General features: G+C 36.8%; 1 pseudogene; it reads left to right on the plus strand.

The window, feature by feature from the left end:
- The first annotated feature begins 16,093 nt into the window (after positions 1-16,093).
- LOC132674141 (U2 spliceosomal RNA) lies at positions 16,094-16,252 on the plus strand (annotated as a pseudogene).
- The last annotated feature ends 6,394 nt before the right edge of the window (positions 16,253-22,646 follow it).

Here is a 22,646-nt window from a genome sequence, read left to right on the forward strand (position 1 = left end):
AAAACAATAGAGGAGGGGAACATGGCAGCCGAGTAGGTGGACCCTAGGCTCACCTCTTCCCATGAATACAACTTGATAACTATCAAATCATCTCATATTCCCAAAAATCAACCTAAGGACTGTCAGAATAAATTCCACAACTAAATAGAGAAGAAGCCATATTGAAGAAGGTAGGAAGTGTGGAGACACAGTTTGGGAGAAAAACAGCTCATGGCAGCTGTGGTGAGGAGAGAGCCACAATCATGGAAAAGGGTGAGAGACAGACTAACACACAAAGGAGCTCTTTGGAAAAACAATTCCCCATAGCAATTGGCTTGGAAAGCAAGAAGGTCTCAAATTTGTGAGTTCTGGCAACCAGAAGGGTTTAAAGTCTGGAGTTCTAAAGGTCAGTGGGCTTGGCTTGGGGAGATCCTGGAGGTATTGGGTCTGCTCTTGGAGAAAAAGCAGTGCAAACACCCTTCAGACACACAGCATGGAAACAATGATCTAAAGGGTGACTGCTGTGGGCGGGTTATTTGCTTATCTCAGAGCATGCTCCACAGAGACAGCATTCAGAGAAAATCCTCAGGAACGAAGGAAGTGGCAAGCACCATTTCTATCTTCTCCCCTCAGAATAAACAGAGTCATCTGCAGAAACCAGCCCAACATCAACACTCACTATCTAACTTGCTTCCACCAAACTGCACCCCACTGCACTCTGGTGGAACCATTCTTCCCAGGAATGTTTGCCTCAGTTCCAGCACAGCATGCCCCCTCCACAGAAGACACCCAAACTCCTGCCCACACTATGTCTTCTGATGCAGGAGTTTCAGAGAGCCTTGGTTCTGGAGTTCATGGTGACAGGTCTCATTTTACAAGCAGACCAGAACATGCCTAGTTAAAATGCCCCATATTTAGGCCAGGGACCAAATGCTGCCCAAAACAGGCAAAAATAGGCTCTACAGATGACTGGCATGAAGGATAAAGTGTCCAGAACGAAACAGCAGAGCATATGCAGTACACATTGGAGACGCTCCTGGAAGCACCAGGCCCTGGAAAATAGGGGATACTACATGGCAGGACACTACAGGACCTCTTCTTCATAAGGCCATAACTCTCAATAACAAGAGATGTAGCTGACTTTCCTAACACAGAGAAACAGGCACAGAGACTTAGACAAAATGAGAAGACAGAGAAATTTATCCCAAATGGAAGAACAGAATAAAACCACAGCAAAAGATCTAAGCAAAACAGACATAAGTAACTTAGCCGATGGAGTATTTAAAGCAATGATCATGGGGTGCTTAAGTGGCTCAGTCAGTTGAGTATCCAACTCTTGATTTTGGCTCAGGTCGTGATCCCAAGGTCATGGGACTGAGCCCTGTGTCAGGCTCCATGCTGAGTGCAGAGCCTGCTTGATTCCTCTCTCTCCCTCTTATTCTGTCCCTCTACCCTGCTAGCATTCTCTAAAATAAAATTTTGAAAAAATGTTAAAGCAATTATAAGGATACTCACTGGACTTAAGAGTATAAGACATCAGTAAGACACTCAACACAGAGATAAAAAAGAACCAATCAAAGATGAAGAGTGTAATAAACAAGATGAGAAACATGCTTGATGCAATGAACAGCAGGCTTGAAGAAGCAAAGCAACAAAGTCATAGAAGACAGAATAATGAAAGGTAATCAAAGTGAAAAAGAGAGAGAAAAGAATTATGCAAAATGAGAAATAGACTGAAGGAACCTAGTGACTCCATCAAACATAATCACACTCATATATTAGCAGTCCCAGGAGGAGGAGAGAGATAAAGGGGGGCAGAAAATTTATTTGAAGAAATAATAACTGATAACTTTCCTAATCTGGGGGAAAAAACAGTTATCTAGATCCTGAGGCACATAGGACCCCCAACAAAATCAACAAAAACAGATCCATATCAAGACATATAGTTAAACTGGCAAAAGATTGTGATAAAGAAAAAAATATATATAAGCAGCAAAACAAAAGGCATTAACATACAAGGGAAACTCCATGAAGCTAGGAGGGGATTTTTCATCAGAAATTTCCCAAGCAAGAAGGGAGTGGCAGGATATATTCAAAGTGCTGAATGGGAAAAACCTGCAGTCAAGAATACTCTATCCAGCAAGACCATCATTCAAAATAAAAGGAAAAACATAGTTTCCCAGACAAACAAAAACTAAAGGTGTTCAAGGCCACTAAACCAACACAATAGGGAATATTAAAGGGGACTCTGAGTAGAAAGGAGGGGCCAAAAGTGACAGTATTAAGGTATGAAACACAAAAGCAGTAAAAAGGATTATTTTGGTAGAAATCAGTCAAAGAACTCACCAAATAAAAGGATGTAAAAAAATAACAACATATACCTAAAATGTGAGGAGGAGTAAAATATAGGTTCCATCTTTAACAGCGTCTAACTTAATTTAGACTGCTATTTGCAAAAGAGGTTATATACAAACTTAATGGTAACCATGTATCAAAAACCACTGATAAATATGCAAAGAATAAAGAGAAAGAAATACCAATACATCATTAAAGATAATCAGCAAACCATGAAATAGACCAGGATCAAAGAAAATCTTCAGAAACAACCACAAAACAAGTAATAAAATGACAATACACATCTATGAATAATCACTTTGAATATAAACAGACTAAATGCTCCAATCAAAAGACATAGGGTGACAGAATGGATAAAAACATAAGACCCATTCTATATGCTCCTAAAAGAGACTCATTTTAGACATGAAGACACCAGCAGATTGAAAGTGAGGGGATGGTAAAACAACTATCATGCAAATGATGTCAAAAGAAAGGTGGAGCATGATACTTTTACCAGACAAAATAGACTTTAAAACAAAGACTGTAACAGGAGAAAAAAAGGACAGTATATCATAATAAAGGGGATAATCCAACAAGAAGATATAACAATTTTAAATATATATGCACCGAAAATGGAAGCACCCAAATATGTAAACAGCACAAACATAAAGGATCTAATTGATAATAATAGCAGGGGACTGTTACACTCTATTTACATCAATAGACAGATTACACAGAAAATCAACAAGGAAACAATGGCTTACGACAGGTGTATTCAAGAGATATTCAAAATATTCCATTCTAAAACAGCAGAATGTGCATTCTCTTCAAGTGCACATGGAACATTCTCCTGATAGATCACATATTAGCCCACAAAAAGAGGCCTCAACAAATTCAAGAAGATCAAAATCATACTATGCATATTTTCTGACCACAACACTATGAAACTAGAAGTCAACCACAAGAAAAAATCTGGAAAGACCACAAATACATGGAGGTTAAATAACATGCTACTAAACAATGAATGAATCAACCTGGAAATAAAAGAATAAATAAAATGTACATGGAAACAAATGAAAATGAAGAGAAAACAGTCCAAAACCTTTGGAATACAGCAAAAGCAGTTCTAAGGAGGAAGTTTCTAGCAAATACAGGCCCACCTCAAGAAGAACAATCTCAAATAAATAACCTAATCTTATACCTAAAGGAGCTAGGAAAAGAAAAACAAAACCATAAACCAGCAGTAGGAAGGAAATAATAAAGACTAGAGCAGGAATAAAAGATATAGAAACTAAAAAATAATAATAATAGAAAAGATCAGTGAAACTAGGAGCTGGTTGTTGTTTGGGAAACTTATCAAGAAAAAAAAGGCTCAAAAATCATAAATGAGAGAGGAGAAATAACAACAAATGCCACAGATATACAATTTTAAGAGAGTATGAAAACTATATGCCAATAAATTGGACTACGTAGAAGAAATGAATGAATTCCCAGAAACATAACCCACGAAAACTAAAACAGGAAGATGTGAAAAAATTCGAACAGACCCATAACCAGCAATGAAATTGAATCAATAATCAAAACACTTCCTACAGGGGCACTTGGGTGGCTCAGTCAATTGAGCATCTAACTCGATCTCAGCTCAGTTCTTGATTTCAGGATCATGAGCCCAAGACCCACATTGGGCTCATGCTGGGTAAAGAGCCTATTTAAACAAGCAAACCTCCCAACAAAGAAAAACCAAGGAATAGCTGGCTTCACAGAGGAATTCTACCAAACAATTAAAGAGGAGTTAATACCTATTTTTGTAAGTTTATTTATTTTGAAAGAGAAAGAGGGAGAGCATAAGAGCAGGGGAAGGGCAGAAGGAGAGGGAGAGAGAGAGAATCCTAAGCAGGCTCCACACTGTCAGTGCAGAGCCCAGTGCTGGGTTTGAATGCACAAACCGTGAGATCATGACCTTAGCTGAGATCAAAAGTCGGATGCTTAACTGACTGTGCCACCCAGGTGCCCCAATAAGCGTTCTTTTAAAACTATTCCAAAAAAATATCAAAGGAAAGAAAACTGCCAAATTCATTCTATGAGGCAAACATTACCCTGATACCACAACCAGATAAACACACCACAAAAAAAGAACTACAGGCCAATATCCCTGACGAACATAGATGCAAAAATCCTCAACAAAGTACAAGCAAACCGAATCCAGCAATACATTAAAAAGTCATTCACCACGATCAAGTGGGATTTATTCCTGGGTTGCAAGGGTGGTTCAATATTTGCAAATCAATCAACATGATACATCACATCAATAAGAGATAGGACGAGAACCATATGGTCACTTTAATAGATGCAAAAAAAAATTTGACAAAGTACAACATCCATTCATGATAAAACTCCTCAACGAAGTCTAGAGAGAACATGCTTCAACATAATAAAGGCCATATATGAAAAACCCACAACTAACATCATCCATAATGGGGGAAAACTCTTAGTTTTTCCCCAAGGTCAGAAATAAGACAATGACGTCCACTCCCACCACTTTTATTCAACAGAGTACTGGAAGTCCTAGCCACAGCAGTAAGACAACACAAGTAAGTAAAAGGTATCCAAACTGGTAAGGAAGAGGTAAAACTGTCACCATGTGCAGATGACCTAATACCCTATATAATAAACCCAAAAGACTGCACCAAAAAAACTGCCAGAACTGATAAATTAATTCAGTAGTTCTCAGGATACAAAAATTAATGTACAGAAATCTGTTGCATTTCTACACACCAATAATGAAGCAGCAGAAAAGTTAAGAAAACAATCTCATTTATAATTGCATCAAAAATAAGATACATAGGGGGCGCCTGGGTGGCTCAGTCAGTTGAGCGTCTGACTTCGGCTCAGGTCACGATCTCGCGGTCCGTGAGTTCGAGCCCCGCGTCGGGCTCTGGGCTGATGGCTCAGAGCCTGGAGCCTGCTTCCGATTCTGTGTCTCCCTCTCTCTCTGCCCCTCCCCCGTTCATGCTCTGTCTCTCTCTGTCTCAAAAATAAATAAATGTTAAAAAAAATTAAAATAAAATAAGATACATAGGAATAAACCTAACCAGAGATAAAAGACTTGTACTCTGAAAACTATAAAACACTGACAAAGGAGTTGAAGATGGCACGAAGAAATGGAAAGACATTCCATGCTCATGGATTGGAAGAATATTATTAAAATGTTGTATTACCCAAAGCAATCTACACATTTAATGCAATCCCTATCAAAATACCAACAGCATTTTTCATAGAAGTAGAACTAACAATCCTAAAATTTGTATGGAACCACAATAGCCAAAGCAATTTTAAAGAAGAAAAGGAGAGCTGGATGCATCACAATTCTGGACTGCAAGTTATATTACAAAGCTATAGCAATCAAAACAGTATGATACTGGCCCAAAAGTAGACACACAGATCAATGAAACAGAATAGAAAACTCAGAAATGGACCAACACGTATATTGTCAACCAATCTTCGACAAAGCAGGGAAGAATATCTAATGGGAATAAGAATGTTTCTTCAACATATGGTTTTGGGACAACTGGACAGCAACATGCAAAAGAATGAAACTAGAGTACTATTTTACACAATACACAAAAACAAATTCAAAATGGATTAAAGGCCTAACTGTAAGACCTGAGATCATAAAAATCCTGGAAGAGAACATAGGCAGTTACTTCTTTGACATCAGCCATAGCAACTTCTTCCCAGATAGGTGTCCTGAGGCAAGGGAAACAGAAACAAAAATGAACTAATGGGACTACATCAAAATAAGAAGCTTCTGCACAGTGAAGGAAACAATCAACTAAACTAAAAAGCAACCTACGGAATGGGAGAAGATATTTGCAAATGATATATCCGATAAAAGGTTAGTATCCAAAATATACAAAGAACTTATGCAACTCAACACCCAAAAACCAAATAAGCCAATTAAAAAATAGCCAGAAGATATGAACAGACATTTCTCAAAAGAAGACTTACAGATGGCCAGCAGACACATGAAAAGATACTCATCATCACTTACCATCAGGGAAATGGAAATCAAAGCTACAATAAGACATCAACTTACACCTGTCAGAATGTCTAAAATCAATGACACAAGAAACAACAAATGTTGGTGACGATGTGGAGAAAGGGGAACCCTCATGCACTGTTGGTGGAAACAAAAACTGGTGCAGCCACTGTGGGAAACAGCATAGAGCTTCTCAAGAAGTTAAAAATAGAACGACTCTACAATTCAGCAATTGTACTAGTGGGTATTTACCCCCAAAATAAAAAAAAACTAATTCAGAGGGATACATGCACCCTATGTTTATAAAAGCCTTATCAACAATAGCCAAATCATGGAAGCAGCTCAACTGTCCATCGACAGATGAAGACATAAAGAAGCGGTGTATATATACATAATGGAATACTATTCAGCTATAAAAAAGAATGAAATCTTGTCATTTTCTACAACATGGATGGAGCTACAGAGTACAATGCTAAGTGAAATAAGTTAGAAAAATATAAATACCATATGATTTTAATCACATGTGGAATTTACGACACAAAACAAGCAAAGGGAAAAAGAAAGCAATAAACAGACTCTTAATTACAGAGAACTGATGGTTACCAGAGGGAAGAGGGATGGGAGGTTGGGTTAAGCAGCTGATGCAGATTAAGGAGTACATTTGTCATGAAGAGTACCAGGTGTTTCTATGGAATTGTTGAATCACTGTATTGTACACCTGAAACTACTATAATACTGTGTATTACTTGGTATTAAGATAAAGACTTAAATAAAAGACTGTAGCCTTTTAATGAAAAGGAACATACAATCTTTTTCACTTTTACAAAGACCCTCATAAAATCCCAACTCATTTACAATTTTTAAAATACTAATTCACTTAATACCTTGCCATACAGCCATGCATCCCTTCTTCACAACTGAAGATACTCGTTTTTTATTTGTACTTTTTAAATGTATACAGTCCAAGCTTTTACAGAAATAATTTAAACCAGATATATTTTAAAGGAAGAATTTCCTCCTGGGAATACAAGCAGGCAAATGTTAAATAAATGTACAAAGAGTCCAGTAGTTAAACATATACAAGCCGATAAGAACATTCCACAGGAGAAACAATGAAGAGAAAATGGCACCAAGGGTACAGAGCAACAGACATCCCAGAGAAGTCAGTGCCTCTCCATGAGTGATCAAGGAAGAAAGGTTGCTTAATGGTGTTTGCTCCAGGTAGAAAGGCGCAATGCCAAGAAATGAAGGAAGCCTAGTTTAATGGAAAAGAAGGCTTAAAGAGACCTCAGAGATTTACAAGTTCAAGCCCTTATTTTAACTATGACAAAATAAAATGTACACACTTTGTGTATAAGGTTAGTGCTTCCTAAGCAGACCCTAAAGCCAACTAGCAAGAGGAGTTTGGTTTTCCCTCAACTCCACAAATAAAATGCAAAGCTGCCTCCTGGCCTGACTTACCTCGGGATACCACTTGCAACCTTTAAGAGCAACAACATAACTGGCAATGCTCTGGGTGTTTCCCTCGTGATCCTTGCTGCCTTTCCCCATGTCCTAGGTCACATGTTGAGCATGTGGCAGAATTAGGAAGAATATTAATTTTTATTCTAAATCTCCTCAACCAATGACATCTCAGGAATAGATTCGACACACACAGATCTAGTAATTTTTATACTCACAAAGTGGCTCTTTTTATGTAGAGTATTTCACTATACTTTCAGGAAAAACAGGTATTTTTCTTCGTTTATAAAAACAGCCACTGGGGTGCCTGGGTGGCTCAGTCAGTTAAGCGTCCGACTTTGGCTCAGGTCATGATCTCGCAGTCCATGAGTTCGAGCCCCGCGTCAGGCTCTGTGCTGACAGCTCAGAGCCTGGAGCCTGCTTCGGATTCTGTGTCTCCCTCTCTCTCTGCCCCTCCCCTGCTCATGCTCTGTCTCTCTCTGTCTCAAAAATAAATAAAAACATTAAAAAAATTTAAAAAAAAACAGCCACTATTCACTTCTGAATTTTATAGTATGGGCACCCACCTTTCCCCTGAGACCACCACCACCAACATGCAGTAATTTCAGTATCTGTTACACAGACCCAATGTTCATTCTGTCACAATGAAAATGGATTTTCTCCCACTAGGCATAAACTCTCTGTGAACTATAGACGGTCTAGTCTTTCCTACTGCCCAATAACAATAAATGATTATCTAATGCCATTGAGGATCTTGGATCAAAGAAGGCAGTTTAATAAAAACTTACAAAAAAGTTTACTTCTACAGTATCACTGTAAAGGTTAAATAACATCTGTTGACTGCTTCCTTATTGGTCATTCAGACTAGTCTCAGATGTGTTTCATTTGCATATATAAAATATTTAATGATAATTGATAGCTTAGCCTGACTTATTTAGGTGGTCTCTATTGAAACAGTTCTATTAAACTTAATGTCATTTTCATGCACTGATAGATCACATTTCTTGCAGTTTGCTAGTTTTTACTCAGTGCCACTTTTTGCTCGGAAAATCTCAAGGCAACCCTTTGAGATTTTCACACATAAAAGAAAACAGCAGAGTGGTAGTTGCCTTATATGTTCTACTTAACAAAACCTGTTTATTTTAACCTGTTTTCTATTTCAGCTGTATACAATGTTTTTTAAGCAAAACAATATGTGACAGGTGCATAAAATAAATTACAAAACTTTGTAACCTCTATATGAGTATAATGGAACATTCATAACCACTAGAATCTATTCAAAAATATCAAACATTCTGTCCTCTTTCAGCAAGTGTTAACACACATCCCTGAGGTTGGGCAAAAACTGCTGTGAGCTCTGTAGTTCAAAGACACAGGTTGTAGAACAGAGCAGCTCAGCTGAACACCTGAGTGGCAATCAGAAAATCTGGAATCTGTCTGTTCCAAGGTTTAGCCTTTTTTTTTCCCCCTCACAAATGAAGTTGCATTCTCTCCCTGATAATTACTATCTTTTTTTGTAGTATACTTCATTGTGTACATTTTATTTTTACAAAGAGAATTAGAACTGTTGTAAGTATGTTCTCATAACCTAAAATACCTAGGAATAGCATTGAAAAAAATGGCACAATTTGGTGTGAATTACAAAAAGAAAATGGACTACTGCAGATTCAAAGTTCAGACAAAAATACAGTTATATGTATTTCAATTATTCAAGGATCAGATCATGGGAAAATGTGCCAAGGGAAATAGAATTTGCAAAACTATCACACAAGGTTCAGGAAAGCTAACTAGAATATTGATCTTGAATAGGTCATTTAGGTGAAAGTATGTGAGATTGTTTAAGAAGTGAATAATAACTTGGAAGTATATATAAAATCACCAGAAGAAAAAAATAACCTTACTTGCACCTACTTATAAATTAGCCATAATTTGTCAGTACATTTATTGGTTGTTATATAGAGCAAATGACAATACCTTAAGTCATTATTTAATATCAATATACCTGCACTACTGGGGACATTTTGTTGAGAGCATAATTTAGTTTCAAGAAAAAGCATTTTCAGTTTCACTTTATCATCATTGCTTTTTATCATAGTAGGTAGAGATTCTGATGCACAGTTACTCGTAAATTTTAATCTGGTCACATATTCCACTTGTTTAGGAAGTCTTTGGAGTAGAATATGATTGTATACGCTTTTGTTGCAAAACAAATTTTTGCTTTGTTATCCTATTTCTTTCTCCTTACAAAGGTTATGAAAGTATAAATACTTTCTAAACCTTACTTGATTAGCAATGTTCATTCTAGACATGTCTTGATATGTACATGTTTCAAGTTTCAGATTTCTAATGCCAAAAAAGTGATACTACTCTAACAAAAACATTTCAATGCATAAGAATATATAAATACCAAAATCTAATACTGACTCTGAGTACTAAAAAATCTAAGAAACATTTGATCCAATTTTCCCCTTGTATGGACATCAACCAAAACCGTCCCTGTGTGTGTCCCAAAGCACAAAGTTTGTGTTAGTGTGTCTATGTGTGATTACCCTTCTTCCTCCAGGCAGGGCAGAAATGGCTTGTCAGCAAGATAATATTGGTTACTATCACTGTTGGCATAAGCAACCAAGCTATACCTAGAGCTGAGGTATCAAATTCACTGCTGCAATCTGACTGGTAGATGGGTATTTTTTTCTTTTTCCTAAGTTTTATTCAGTTGCCAACATTTAAAAATTGTTAGATTTCACATTAAAAAGTCCATTTTATCCATGAAAATCTCAACTTCTAGTTTCTCTTGAAAACTCCATTTCCACTTGGCAACAAAAAGCTGTCACCAGGACCCCATTAAGAAAGAGCTTGTGTGCCTCTAGTGACTACAGCTTGCACCCAACACAGTTGACTTGTTTAGATTAACTAGCTGGGCCTGTGGGGACATTACAGTTTGCAAATCCTGAACTATAGGTATACTAGATGCATCAATGCTGGCACCATAAGGGATGCTGGAGTCTATGTTTGGAGACTATTGAACCATTATTAATCTGAGTAGCCCTGTTTCCAAGTATCCTGGGCACAGATCCAAAAAATTCAATGTTGAGGAGGAGGTGTTAAGGTCTGTCTACATTATAGCCTTGCTATTTTCTACCCCTTGCTTCTTCCTGGCCTTACTGCAATGGAGAAAATTAAGCTTCTCTTCCTAGCTTTGCAGCAACAGCAACAAGCATCTAGCAGCCAACCTGTCATTCCAAGGAGGAAAGAATTTTGCTTATTGTCATAACTTTTCTAAGTCATATTCCTATTCCACTCCTTTCTAAAAAATAATCTCCATATATGTTGCCCTCAAAAGTTTTAAAGACAGCACTATTTGCAAAATATAAACACAAAAGGAAAGAATTAGAGCCAAAGAAGTTTATCATATAAATGACCATAGGACTTAGTCCATTCAAGATGCTGTAACAAAAATATCAGCAAGTGGGTGTCTTATAAGCAACAAACATTTATTTCTCACAGTTCTAGAGACTGGGAAGTCCAAGATCATGGCACAGGCAATGTCCAGTGAGGGCCCACTTCTTGGTTCATGGATCTTACTTTTTTGCTGAGTCCTCATGTTGTGGAAGGGACAAACTAGCTTTCTAAGGTCTCCTTTATTAGGGCACTAATCCCAATTACCATGGCTTTGGCCTCACGAACTAATCACATCCCATGGGCCCCACCTCCTAATACCATCACCTCTGAGGTTAGGATGTCAATATATGAATTTGAGGGCAAACACATATTCAGACCATAGCACATATTTCCTTCATTCTTACTATCCCTGTCTTTCTCATCAACTTAATGTCATTTTATAAGTCATATCTCTTGGAAATAGTATTAAAAAACAAAGATAGCTTCCTACATTTGATCTTATGCAAAGAAGTAAGTCTCACCAGTAACCTACCTCTCACCACCATAACCACCATTTACCCAGCTCTTCCCCTTGGTGTAGCATCTTCAGGGTTCAGAAAACAAACCATAGGGTAAAGGAGGGATTCATTGTGGACCTAAGTCAGAAATTATCCCTCAGGATCCTAAGTGCCCAGAATGGGCAAGCAAAGATAGTTTAAGAGTTGGTCAGGGAATGTAATAAGAAACAAGCTGGCCTAGCTTTTACCAGATCCTCTCCCTGGGATCCAAACCAACTACTTAGCATCCCTGGTTACTGACCCTAATATTATGTGGGGAGTACACAGACCAAGGTACTGAAATCTACAACGGAACCTGGGAGTCCATCAACAAGGTTGAAAAGCAGAACCATCAGCGCCAAGGTAATAATACCGTTTTCTGCTCCCTTAGATTCTGATGTGGCTACCTGCTTGACAGCAATTCTTGCCACACTTTGGGTTTCACAACAACTTCCACATTTTGATATTTATATACTTTCTTAATTGATAAGATATAGCCAGTGGTAAGAAAAACGTAGCTATTAAGGTAATTTTTACAAGCTGGACAATAGATTCAAGGAAAAATACATAGTTTACTGTTCAAATGAATCAGAAATACATCAATTATATTATCCCAACTCAAGCATGAATAGAAGTAAAGGTTGGAGAAAAGTATCTGAATTTTACTGAAGACAAATGTTGCAAAGTTGTTTTAGAAATTCAGTACATCAGATTTAGTGCTCTCAATACTGGATAAAAGAGACCATTTGGAATAATACTTTGTTCTAGTGTAGAGTATGTGAATTGAGTTTCTTCTTTGCTGTGACTGATCCCAAAGCTTTTAAATATAATTGATCAATAATCTGCCTTACTATGATTTATACCTGCTTTCTGTGCCCTATCAAAAATTAATATTAAAATTAAAACACAATCACAAATAAAAAGTATTGTGTTCTGGGGCGCCTGGGTGGCTCAGTCGGTTAAGTGTCCGACTTCGGCTCAGATCATGATCTCACGATCCGCGAGTTCAAGCCCCGCATCGGGCTCTGTACTGACAGCTCAGAGCCTGGAGCCCGTTTCAGATTCTGTGTCTCCCTCTCTCTCTGCCCCTCCCCTGTTCATGCTCTGTCTCTCTCTGTCTCAAAAATAAATAAATGTTAAAAAAAAAAACATTTTAAAAAAAATAATAAAAAAAAAAAACTATTGTGTTCTGCTGGATTCCATGTTCTGAAGCAGCAACTAATGGCAATAATAATGTCTTTTATATGAGATTTGGTGAAAAAAAATAAAAGAACCATATAGGCTTTAAAAGACACTCATGTTCTACTTTTTATTACCTTAAAAAAGACTTCAAATTAAGAAATGGAAATTCTTTTAAATACTAAATTTAAATAGATACTTTTAGAGGTTTGTACATGTTAAAGTTTTGTTTAACTTTAAAAAGACAATTTGTATAACCCTAAAAAAATCAGCTCATTTTGCTTTTCTCTCAGAGGAAGCAAACAATGCAAGCTCCAAACTTTGAAAATTCCTTTTGAAGTTTTACACTAAAACCAGAAATAACACTGACGCAAAGAGAAACTCAAACGCATTCTAATATAAGAAAGCCATAGTGAATTTATAGAATTTACTTTATTTTTAACCAAATTTACTGCTAAACACATGCACAGAAAATTTTAAAATTCAAATCTTTTTGCAGGTGTGATTGTATGTCTGCAATTTCTTGGTTTAAAAAAAATCTGTTTGAAACAAGCTATTCTTCTAATTAGCAAATTATACTCATGACAGGTGTACCTCATTCCATGGATTGAACAGCTATGTAACTACTTAGCAAGAATCAATCTGTAATTAAAATCCTTCCACTGAAGTGTTAAAAATTCTGAGTGATTCCAGGCATAGGATGCTAAACAAAGGTCATTAGTCCATAAACAGGAATCTAAACCTCTAAGAATCATAGTTTCACTGCTAACAATGAGGAAAGTGAAGCACACTGTCTTGTCCAAAATGGTGGTCAACGTGAATCAGTCAGAAACAGGAATTCTATTATCCCAAGTAAAGCATGAATGGAAGTAGAAGTCAGGGGGATGGCAGAACAAGAATTCAAGTATCCTGACTCCAACTAAAATGCTTTTTTTCTAGACAACGTTCTTCTAATTCTTTTGCAAGTGAAGAATATGGGAGAACAGTGGACATAGAGGCAACTAAACAAAGTGGTATTTTATATGACCTTATTTTAATGTGAACTCCTGCTAATTTAAATCCCAGATTGACTTTCCTACAGATTAATGCTATTATGCCAAAGTTTTTCAACATAAAGACAATATTAAAAATTATACTCTAAAGAAAAAAACCAAGTTATTGTAAATAACACAATAAGAATCCCAACAAGCAAATTTTACTCTTAAGAATGATGAAGCTATGTAGAATATGCCTCCCCCAAGTAATTCCCTGCGTATGTAAACATGCACATCTGAATCCAAAACCCTGTGCAGCTGTAAAATAAGGCTAGGTTTGCACTTGTTGTCTGTTTGCATGCTTTTCTATCTCCACGCTTTGTGCACCACACCCCCATGGACACAGAACATTTGTAGGTGGCATCAAATCAACCAGGTAAGACTGTTCTATAAATCAATAAATCTATAAAGCCAGGTGAGACTGTTCTATAACAGAAGGACCATGATATTTGAGATATAATTGGGGAAAAACCAATTGCAGTTATTCTCCAAATATCGTCTCTCTTTTTGAAGATATGCCCTGAATTAGTATGTTTTGGATTAAAGCAGTTTTCTTCTTTTTTCTTTTTGGATCTCTCCTTTTTAAAATATTTTCAACGACTTGGAGCACATAATGTCTGTTACAGACAGGAACACCTCAGATTAGTAAAGCTCCTTTCAGTTCTGGTAGGACTTCAACATTTATTGACTGAGAAGACTATTTTGTTAAGCTATTATTTCAAAACCCTAAGGTGTGACAGCAAATAATCCCTTCCAATAGATCACTGCATTTATCAATAAGGAGAACACATGTACTAAGAAGAAAATATGTTTAAGGCTATTGGGTATATTATATTGGGTTCAAGCTTTCTCTTAAAGAGCCTAACTTTTTAAAAATGGAAGAATTATTTAAATCAACTTCTTACAAACAAGAACAAAAATACCTACCATCCAGCGTGGTAAAATAAAGGAACGCTGAAGTACTCGCTGTCCCCAACAATTGGTTCTCTCTGTGTCATGTTTGCACTCTCTTTCCTCCCTTCCCCTGCTCTCATTTTTCCTTCATTTTTCCCATACCAAGCTAACATTACCTCTGACAAGTGAGTGATTTGGTAGGAGAAAAATTCAGATTGCTTCTCTGAAACATGAAAACAACCTATTGGCTGGTTGTATTCAATCAATGATTTGTCAATGCAGGGATACATAAACCAAAATGGCTCAAGAAAACTAACCTTACTTGTGACTACTTAGCATAATCAATTCAACCAGAATGATCTAAATGCCTCAGTCTAAGCATTTCACATTGCCCCTCCTGGAATTTTACTTTACTGTAAGTGTATTATGCTATGAAGATTTTTGTTTACATTATGTAAAATTTGTCATGGACAAATACTAAATGCACACCTGAATGTCCTTCCCAGGTGCATGCAGGTAATAAAATGATATTGTAGACAGTTTCCTTTAATGCCTACCATTTATTGGTGTTACCAATTGATTGGTGTTACCAATCAATTATATTTCTCATTCCTACCTTTGGCAGATACTGCTGGTTGCCTACCTAATGGCAATTTTCCTCTTCTTTCTTGTTAAGTGTACCCCAATTTTCTCTTATCAGACAGCCTCATCCTTCATGGTGGTAGGGGTGAAGAGGCGGAATGCTGATTAGTTTAATCTCATCAGGGTAATTCCATTCTCCTGGCTATGGTCAACATAGGCATGGCTACATGACCCAACCACTGACCAATCTGACTTAAGATACTAAGCAAAGTTGTTTTCCTCCCTTCCATGGGGACACATGACAGAAACCCTGTTATGTGTTTGGGCAACACTGATACACAAGAAGGAAATCATTGAATTAGCCAGTCATGAAAGTGCCATCCACTTTACTTCTTGCATTGTAAGACAATAAAATGCCCTTTATGTTTTAGCCACATTTTAAGATGAGTTTGTTACTTGCAGCCAAAATCATCCTAGTTAATGTGCTGCCCTTTAGAACAAGAAAAAAAAAAGAGCAGTTGTGGATTCTTCCTTGCCTTAGGTAGGAACTGGGAGTATATAAATAATAAGGAGTACTGAGTGTATGTGAGAATTATGTCAATAATTTCACAAACAAAGAACACATCCATTTAAGTATCTAGGCACATCTTATCGCTTCTCAGCCTTTTGGCTAAGATCAAGTGTAGTATCTGTTCTTATCAGTTTAAGTATCTAGGCACATCTTGACCTAATTGAAATGTATTTTCAAAAGTCTGGAAATAAAGCTTTATTTAGTCCACAGTCTTCTTCAAATGTCTAGGCTATTTAATATGTAGTTTTCATATTTCATAAATTTCATAGAATGTTTCTATCAAACATTGTCTGCAAAGTGACAGGGTAAAGGGAATCTTCATATTTCTAATCATTGATTTTGTACTAAGAAATGTGTCCACCAATTTAAACTATCTCAGGTTTAAAATGCACAAAAGATTAAATCTTTTTAAATAGTCTCAGCATTTTCTCATCTATTTGGAATAGAAGTCACAGGTGTGCTTTGAAGTTTATAAACCATGCCTCGGTACTTTTAAAATAACTTCTGGAAAATGTAAAAAGGAGAAAGTGTGAATCAGCCCATGCTCAGGAAGGTGGGCCATGTTCATCATATTTACTATTATGACATATTAGATTATTTTCTTTCAGTGCTCGAAAGGCACACTTTCCAAAAGAGAAATACAGTTCTTTATATTTGGTTCACATAATCCAGACCTGCAGTGTCAGTGCCTGAAACAAATTACTGTTTATATTAGAAACTTAGTTTAATAAATTAGGTCTGGTCTATGGACTGTCAAAGTCCTTATAGTCTGCAATTCATATATAACAGATGCCTTTTCCATGACTCTTAACTAGAAGTGGCCAACGTGATTGCTTCCTCCTTGCCATTACTACATTTTGTAGGTTTAGTTATCTACTGCCCACAGAGAATTAAAAACAATTTAAAAGGGCATCTGGAATAAAACACTCTAAGGGAAAAAAATCTTTCCATATGCAATAACTTTCTGTTTAGGTCTGAGAATTATTCAATAATTGGCACTTGTTTAAATAGACCACTCAGGATCAGTTTGGTTTTCCAATTTCAGATTGAGTTACAGAACTATTTTTTTCCAAACTCACTTTTGCAAGTCCTAATTTCCAGCATATTTGTGGCACCACTGTGATTAACAGAGTAGCTAATTTTTGCATGAGAGACAAACACATTTTTCAAAAGTGTTGTAAATAATTCACTAATTTTTCCACAGATTGTTTATAAATTATGGATTTTAGCTTACTTGCCCTAGTTTAGAAAATATACCGGTAAAACAGGAGAGCGAAAAGCAGTAATTTTAGTTGATGAATTTATACAATTTAATTTTCATGAGAAACCTGGGTGCCTCCATCTTTTATGCCACTTTCCTCACTAGTGTCCAAGACTTGGGCCAAGAAGTGAGTGCCTGCCACTTGCAGCATCTCCACCTCTTGCCTTGTTTGCACTCAATACAGGAACAGTTGTTGCATAAAAAGTTAATCATGACACTCATCTATAAGATTAAATAATAAGGCCGCGGAAACTGACATCAACTCACATCAACACTTACAAATTCAGACACATGGACACTTTAACCGCTGGGTTTTTTCCTTTCTAAGCTCCACTTTGGAAAACTGTGCTTCCTTTTGAGTTGTTTGGTCAGCAAACTCAATTCTAGAATTTCTATGCGAAGGATTAATCAAGAATAGTGTATTAGCTCACATCTTGAGAGCTAGACAGAGAAGATGCTCAGTGACATTTTAACACGTATGTCACTATGTTGACATCTCAATAAAGAAAACTATTCTCAGTGTGAAATGGGATGTACACCACCACCATCACCACCAAAAACATCAGGCAAAATTTTTGAAATCTCACAGGTTTCAAGCATTGTCAGTAGATACCACATCATTTTAAATATAAAAATAGCCCGTTCAAACAATGAAAGGCAGGTGTACAATCATCAGTGCCTTCTTTACCAGCAACACAGTGATTTGTGAATATGTAATCTTATTTTAAATTTCACTCTTGTTCTTCGATCTTTCAAATGATTATAGTTTTCCTGGAGTGAAAATAACTTAAACTTACTAGACTTTTTAATATCTTTACAGCCAAACTGCTACAATTCTCACTTTGCTAATCTGTAATTCTCACAGAAGAACTGGCAGCGTTACCCGGCCTTTAGCAAGGACCCTGAAGTGAAATCACTTAAAACTTCCTCTATTTTAATTTCAAATGATATACTCTGTATATAAACCACGCAAATATGCTCTATCCGATACATTGACATGTACCTGCGATGTTAACATTTCTTCCTGGTACCTTCGGGCTGCGGACACGCGTGCATCGTGGAAGACTGGGCTTACTACAGCGCAAGTACAGAGCTTAGATTTCAGGAGCTCTTTGCTCTCATGCTATTCCTCTGACGGCCCTGGCGTTTTGGGTGATTTGACTAAGAAGCCACAGCTGAGCAGGGCAGCGATGACCTCTGAACCTACGTGCTTGACCTTCAGTCCCGATTGCCCATCAGATCACCTGGGAAGTTTGGCAGAAATAACATTGCAGGCCCACTCTACATTCTTAGCTGATCTGGGGCAGGCCCAAGGCTTCAGTGGTTTTGGTTTTTTTTTTTTTTTGCTTTTTTTCATCTCCTTGGTGATTCTGACATGGTCCAGATTTAGAACCACTGGACCACTGCTCTTTGTGTCACACTTTTATAGTTCACAAAATCAGAATTAAATTTCCAGATTTATCATCACCCTTTCCCAGTCTCTTCTCTGAAAGCAGTTGACAAATGTATTTGAATATTCAGAGAATGAAGCTGAAATTTGAGAAGGAAAAACTTCATTTCGTAAGAACCCGACTGTACAGGACCCCTGAGGAACTAGATTATGGCTAGGCACTCGGGTTTAAATAGACATAAACTAATCACAAGAACACATTAACACTTTCTTTTAGCAAGGAAAGTCAAGGGAGAGAGAACAAGAAGATAAACAAATATTTAGAAAAGATCAATATCTACCTTCCCTTATAAATCTAGGTCTATAATAGAATGAAAAATATCAAATCTAATAACAAAATTAAACATCTGTTCCACACTAATAATAAATTCATGAAACAGATAGAAACTAATATCTTTTATATGTATAGCGATAGTAACACGTTGCCATTTTTTTGCCTAATAAAATTGTAGCTTCGACACATTTTTTTTAATTTAAAATATCCTGTGTCAATGAGAATTTTAGGAAACTAGACACTCTCATACTCTACTGACGATAATGTTAAGTTAATGCCACATTTGCCCCTTGGAGGCTAGGATCGTTAATTGGGACATGGGATGCCCAGTTAGGTGATTAAATATTAATCGTGGATGTGTGTCTGTGAAGGTGTTTCCACAAGAGAAAAACATTTGAATTGGTGAACTGACTAAAGCAGATGGTCCTCCCCAATCTGAGTAGACTTCATCCAGTCCATTGAGGGCCAGAATAGAACAAAAAGACACAGGAAGTTTGTACTAAACTTCCCTCTTTCTCTGTCTCTGTCTCTCCCTGTGCTTGACTGTGGAACTGAAACATCAATCTTTTCCAGCTCACGGAGTTCCTGGTTCTCAAGCCTTCAAACTGAAATTAATACCATGGGTAGCTCCTTGATTTTGTCTTGGAGTGTTAATTATTAATTAGTGTTAATTTATCCCAATTTACTAAGCATTTAGAATGCTACCAACTTGCTGCCTGGAGAGAAAAGCATAAAGGCTTATGAGAAAAATGAAGGGCCCACAGTAAGTTAAACAGGCTCTCAGGTCAAAATAGATGAAAAGGAGAATAAATTGTATTGAGTGCCTATGATAAACTAAGTCCTGGACCAATTATTTTCCATCCATCACCTAATTTACTCCCTTCTGCAGCCCTATAAGATACATACTCTCCGAATTTCCCATTTTACAGGTGAAAACACTGAGGCTCAGAGCAGTTAACCAATTTATAGCTAATGATCCAAACCTAAGACTTCAAAATCCAGGCTGTTTCCCAGGAGCTCACTATCTTCCCCGCAGCAGTAGAAGACCCTGTGATTCCCCACTTCAATCAATAACTTGGAAATTCCCCTTTCTTGGAGGCCAAACTGAGATTCAGATCAAAACATGACCAGAACACTTCATTGCAATGGCATCTAGGAGCCAGTAAAGACCATGCAGCCAGTCTTCCGAAGGAGCAGCTTCAGGGATTCACCTTAGGAGCCTCCCTGTGAGCAAAACAGCACATTATCAACCCCTCTGGGCTGGTTGGGATGAAGTCCTAGTACAAATCACTCCTTCTCAAATCATTTGATCTAGATCTGATATATAAAATATCTGATACATGAAATTTTATAAACCCAAAGACCATCAAGGAAAATTTGTCATCTGTACAAGGTTAAGATAAACAAAGGCTCAGGAAAAAAAAGAAAGAAGAAAGAAAGAAAGAAAGAAAGAAAGAAAGAAAGAAAGAAAGAAAGAGAAAGAAAACCACGGATGTTTCTAAATCATCTTGGTTCCAGTTTTTAACCAAAACGCAAATATAAGCAAAGAAAAACACCAGTGCTTAAAATTTAACATCAGCCGGTAGAAAAGATCCCATTAATTAGACTGTCAATTTGCAACTCTTGATATCTTTTATGTTTTTTAACATTTCCAGTATAAGCCTGGGAACTTGAATAAAAACAATTTCTCTTCAAACTTATGATCCTTTCTGGCTGTGAGTACTTAGCACAATCTAAATGTTGGTTTATTACATTCAAAAAATTAAACTCAAGCTAAAAACAATACACTGTGAAGGAAGTTAAGAGTCCATATTATATTTTAACACAATTTTGATTATATTTAATGTATCATTCCACTTAGAATGGTCCAATAAATAACACTAGAGTGTATCAATAGTGATTCAATTAAATTATTTAAAATAAATGACTACTGATAAAAAAGGAAGTGTTTTATTCTTGCATGTAACATTCTACTTTGCTAAAACAATAGAAACCTCCTTAAAATTATCTTTTAGGAATGCAAAATAGGGGCACCTGAGTGGCTTAGTTCGTTAGGGGTCTCTTGATATACGTTCAGGTCATGATCTGACAGTTTGTGAGATCAAGCCCCATGTTGGGCTCTGCACTGACAGTGCAGAGCCTGCTTGGGATTCTCTCTCTACCTCTCTCTCTGCCCCTCCCCTGCTTGCTCACATGCTCTCTCAAAATAAACAAACATTAAAAAAAAAGAATGCAAAATATTTCATTATTCTGAAACCATTATTATTTCTCAACAGGGCTACGGGACAGTTTCTAGAAAGCTGAAGAAAGGCCTTCCTCAATCCTATCACAGGACCAGAAATCTCCAGTATAAACATCATTTCTAAAACATCTCTAAAGGACAAATATTGTAATTTCTCTGAAGTGCCCCTATTGTAGAATAAATGGATCCATTTCCATCATTGCTCACCTAACACTGCAGTGGTCCCTGGGGGATCAGGACATGAGTACATTCTGATAGGAATGCATACTGTGGTACTACAATGAAACCTTGAGAGAGGCAGAATGAAGGAGCAGCTTTTTTTTTTTTCAATCGATGTGTAAAGGATTATAAACGCATTTTCCTCATTTGACATGACAGCTTAAGACCAACCTGCAAGTGTTTCTTTTTTTTTTCCTTTCCTTTCTCTTTTAACTTTCCATTACTTAGTTGTAAGTTTTATTTAGCATTAATCTTTTATGGCCATATATTTTTTTTTGTAATGCTTTAAGCATCCTTCTTTCTTCAGCTTCTTTGGAAATCAAAGTCATGTCAATAGACTCAAAGGTATCCAAACACTCTTGATTAATTCTCAGAACACTGATCTGAAATAGTCTTGGAATGAGGCTAATGGGAGAACTTCAGTGTGCTGTTTTTACAAATTAAAACAGATAAGGACATGGTTTTCCTATTGCTAAAAAGTTAGGCATCACTCTACCATTATTTTCTACCTTCATTTATCACCAGCATTTTTCAACTTTTTAATTGTAAGTCTGCACATGTTCACAATGATAAAACTAAAACGTGTTCCTAACACAAACCTCAAGTGAAAGTCTATAATCTTTGAAATAACTTATAGAAAATGAATCATGCTACTTTATTCATTTTTAGATTTCTTTATGCTATAATCGCAAATACTTAAAAGACAGCTGGTACAAACCGACTCCAAATGAGAAATTTATACTTTACATTTTAGTAAAATGAGTTATTTTAAAACTTGGTCCCATGTTTTCCTGAACACCTAGGCACATCTCTTGTTTGAATTTTTTTTACCGGAACTCCCTTCAGAAACAATACTAACTAACCTAACCATGCAATATCTTATTGAATTTAGCCTTTCAACAATTTCTTTTTTTAATGTCTATTTATTTTTGAGAGAGAGACAGACAGAATGCAAGTAGTAGAGGGGCAGAGAGAGAAGGAGACACAGAATCTGAAGCAGGCTCCAGGCTCTGAGCTGTCAGCACAGAGCCCAACGCAGGGCTTGAACTCAGGAACTGCAAGACTATGACCTGAGCCAAAGTTGGTTGCTTAACCTACTGAGCCACCCAGATGCCCATTAACCTCTTAACAATTTCTAACTACAGCATCTAACCTGTTTATTTAGCTTGTATACTTAAAATATAAT

Source organism: Panthera onca, chromosome C1, assembly GCF_046562875.1.
Source record: "Panthera onca isolate mPanOnc1 chromosome C1, mPanOnc1 haplotype 2, whole genome shotgun sequence".
NCBI lineage: Eukaryota > Metazoa > Chordata > Mammalia > Carnivora > Felidae > Panthera > Panthera onca.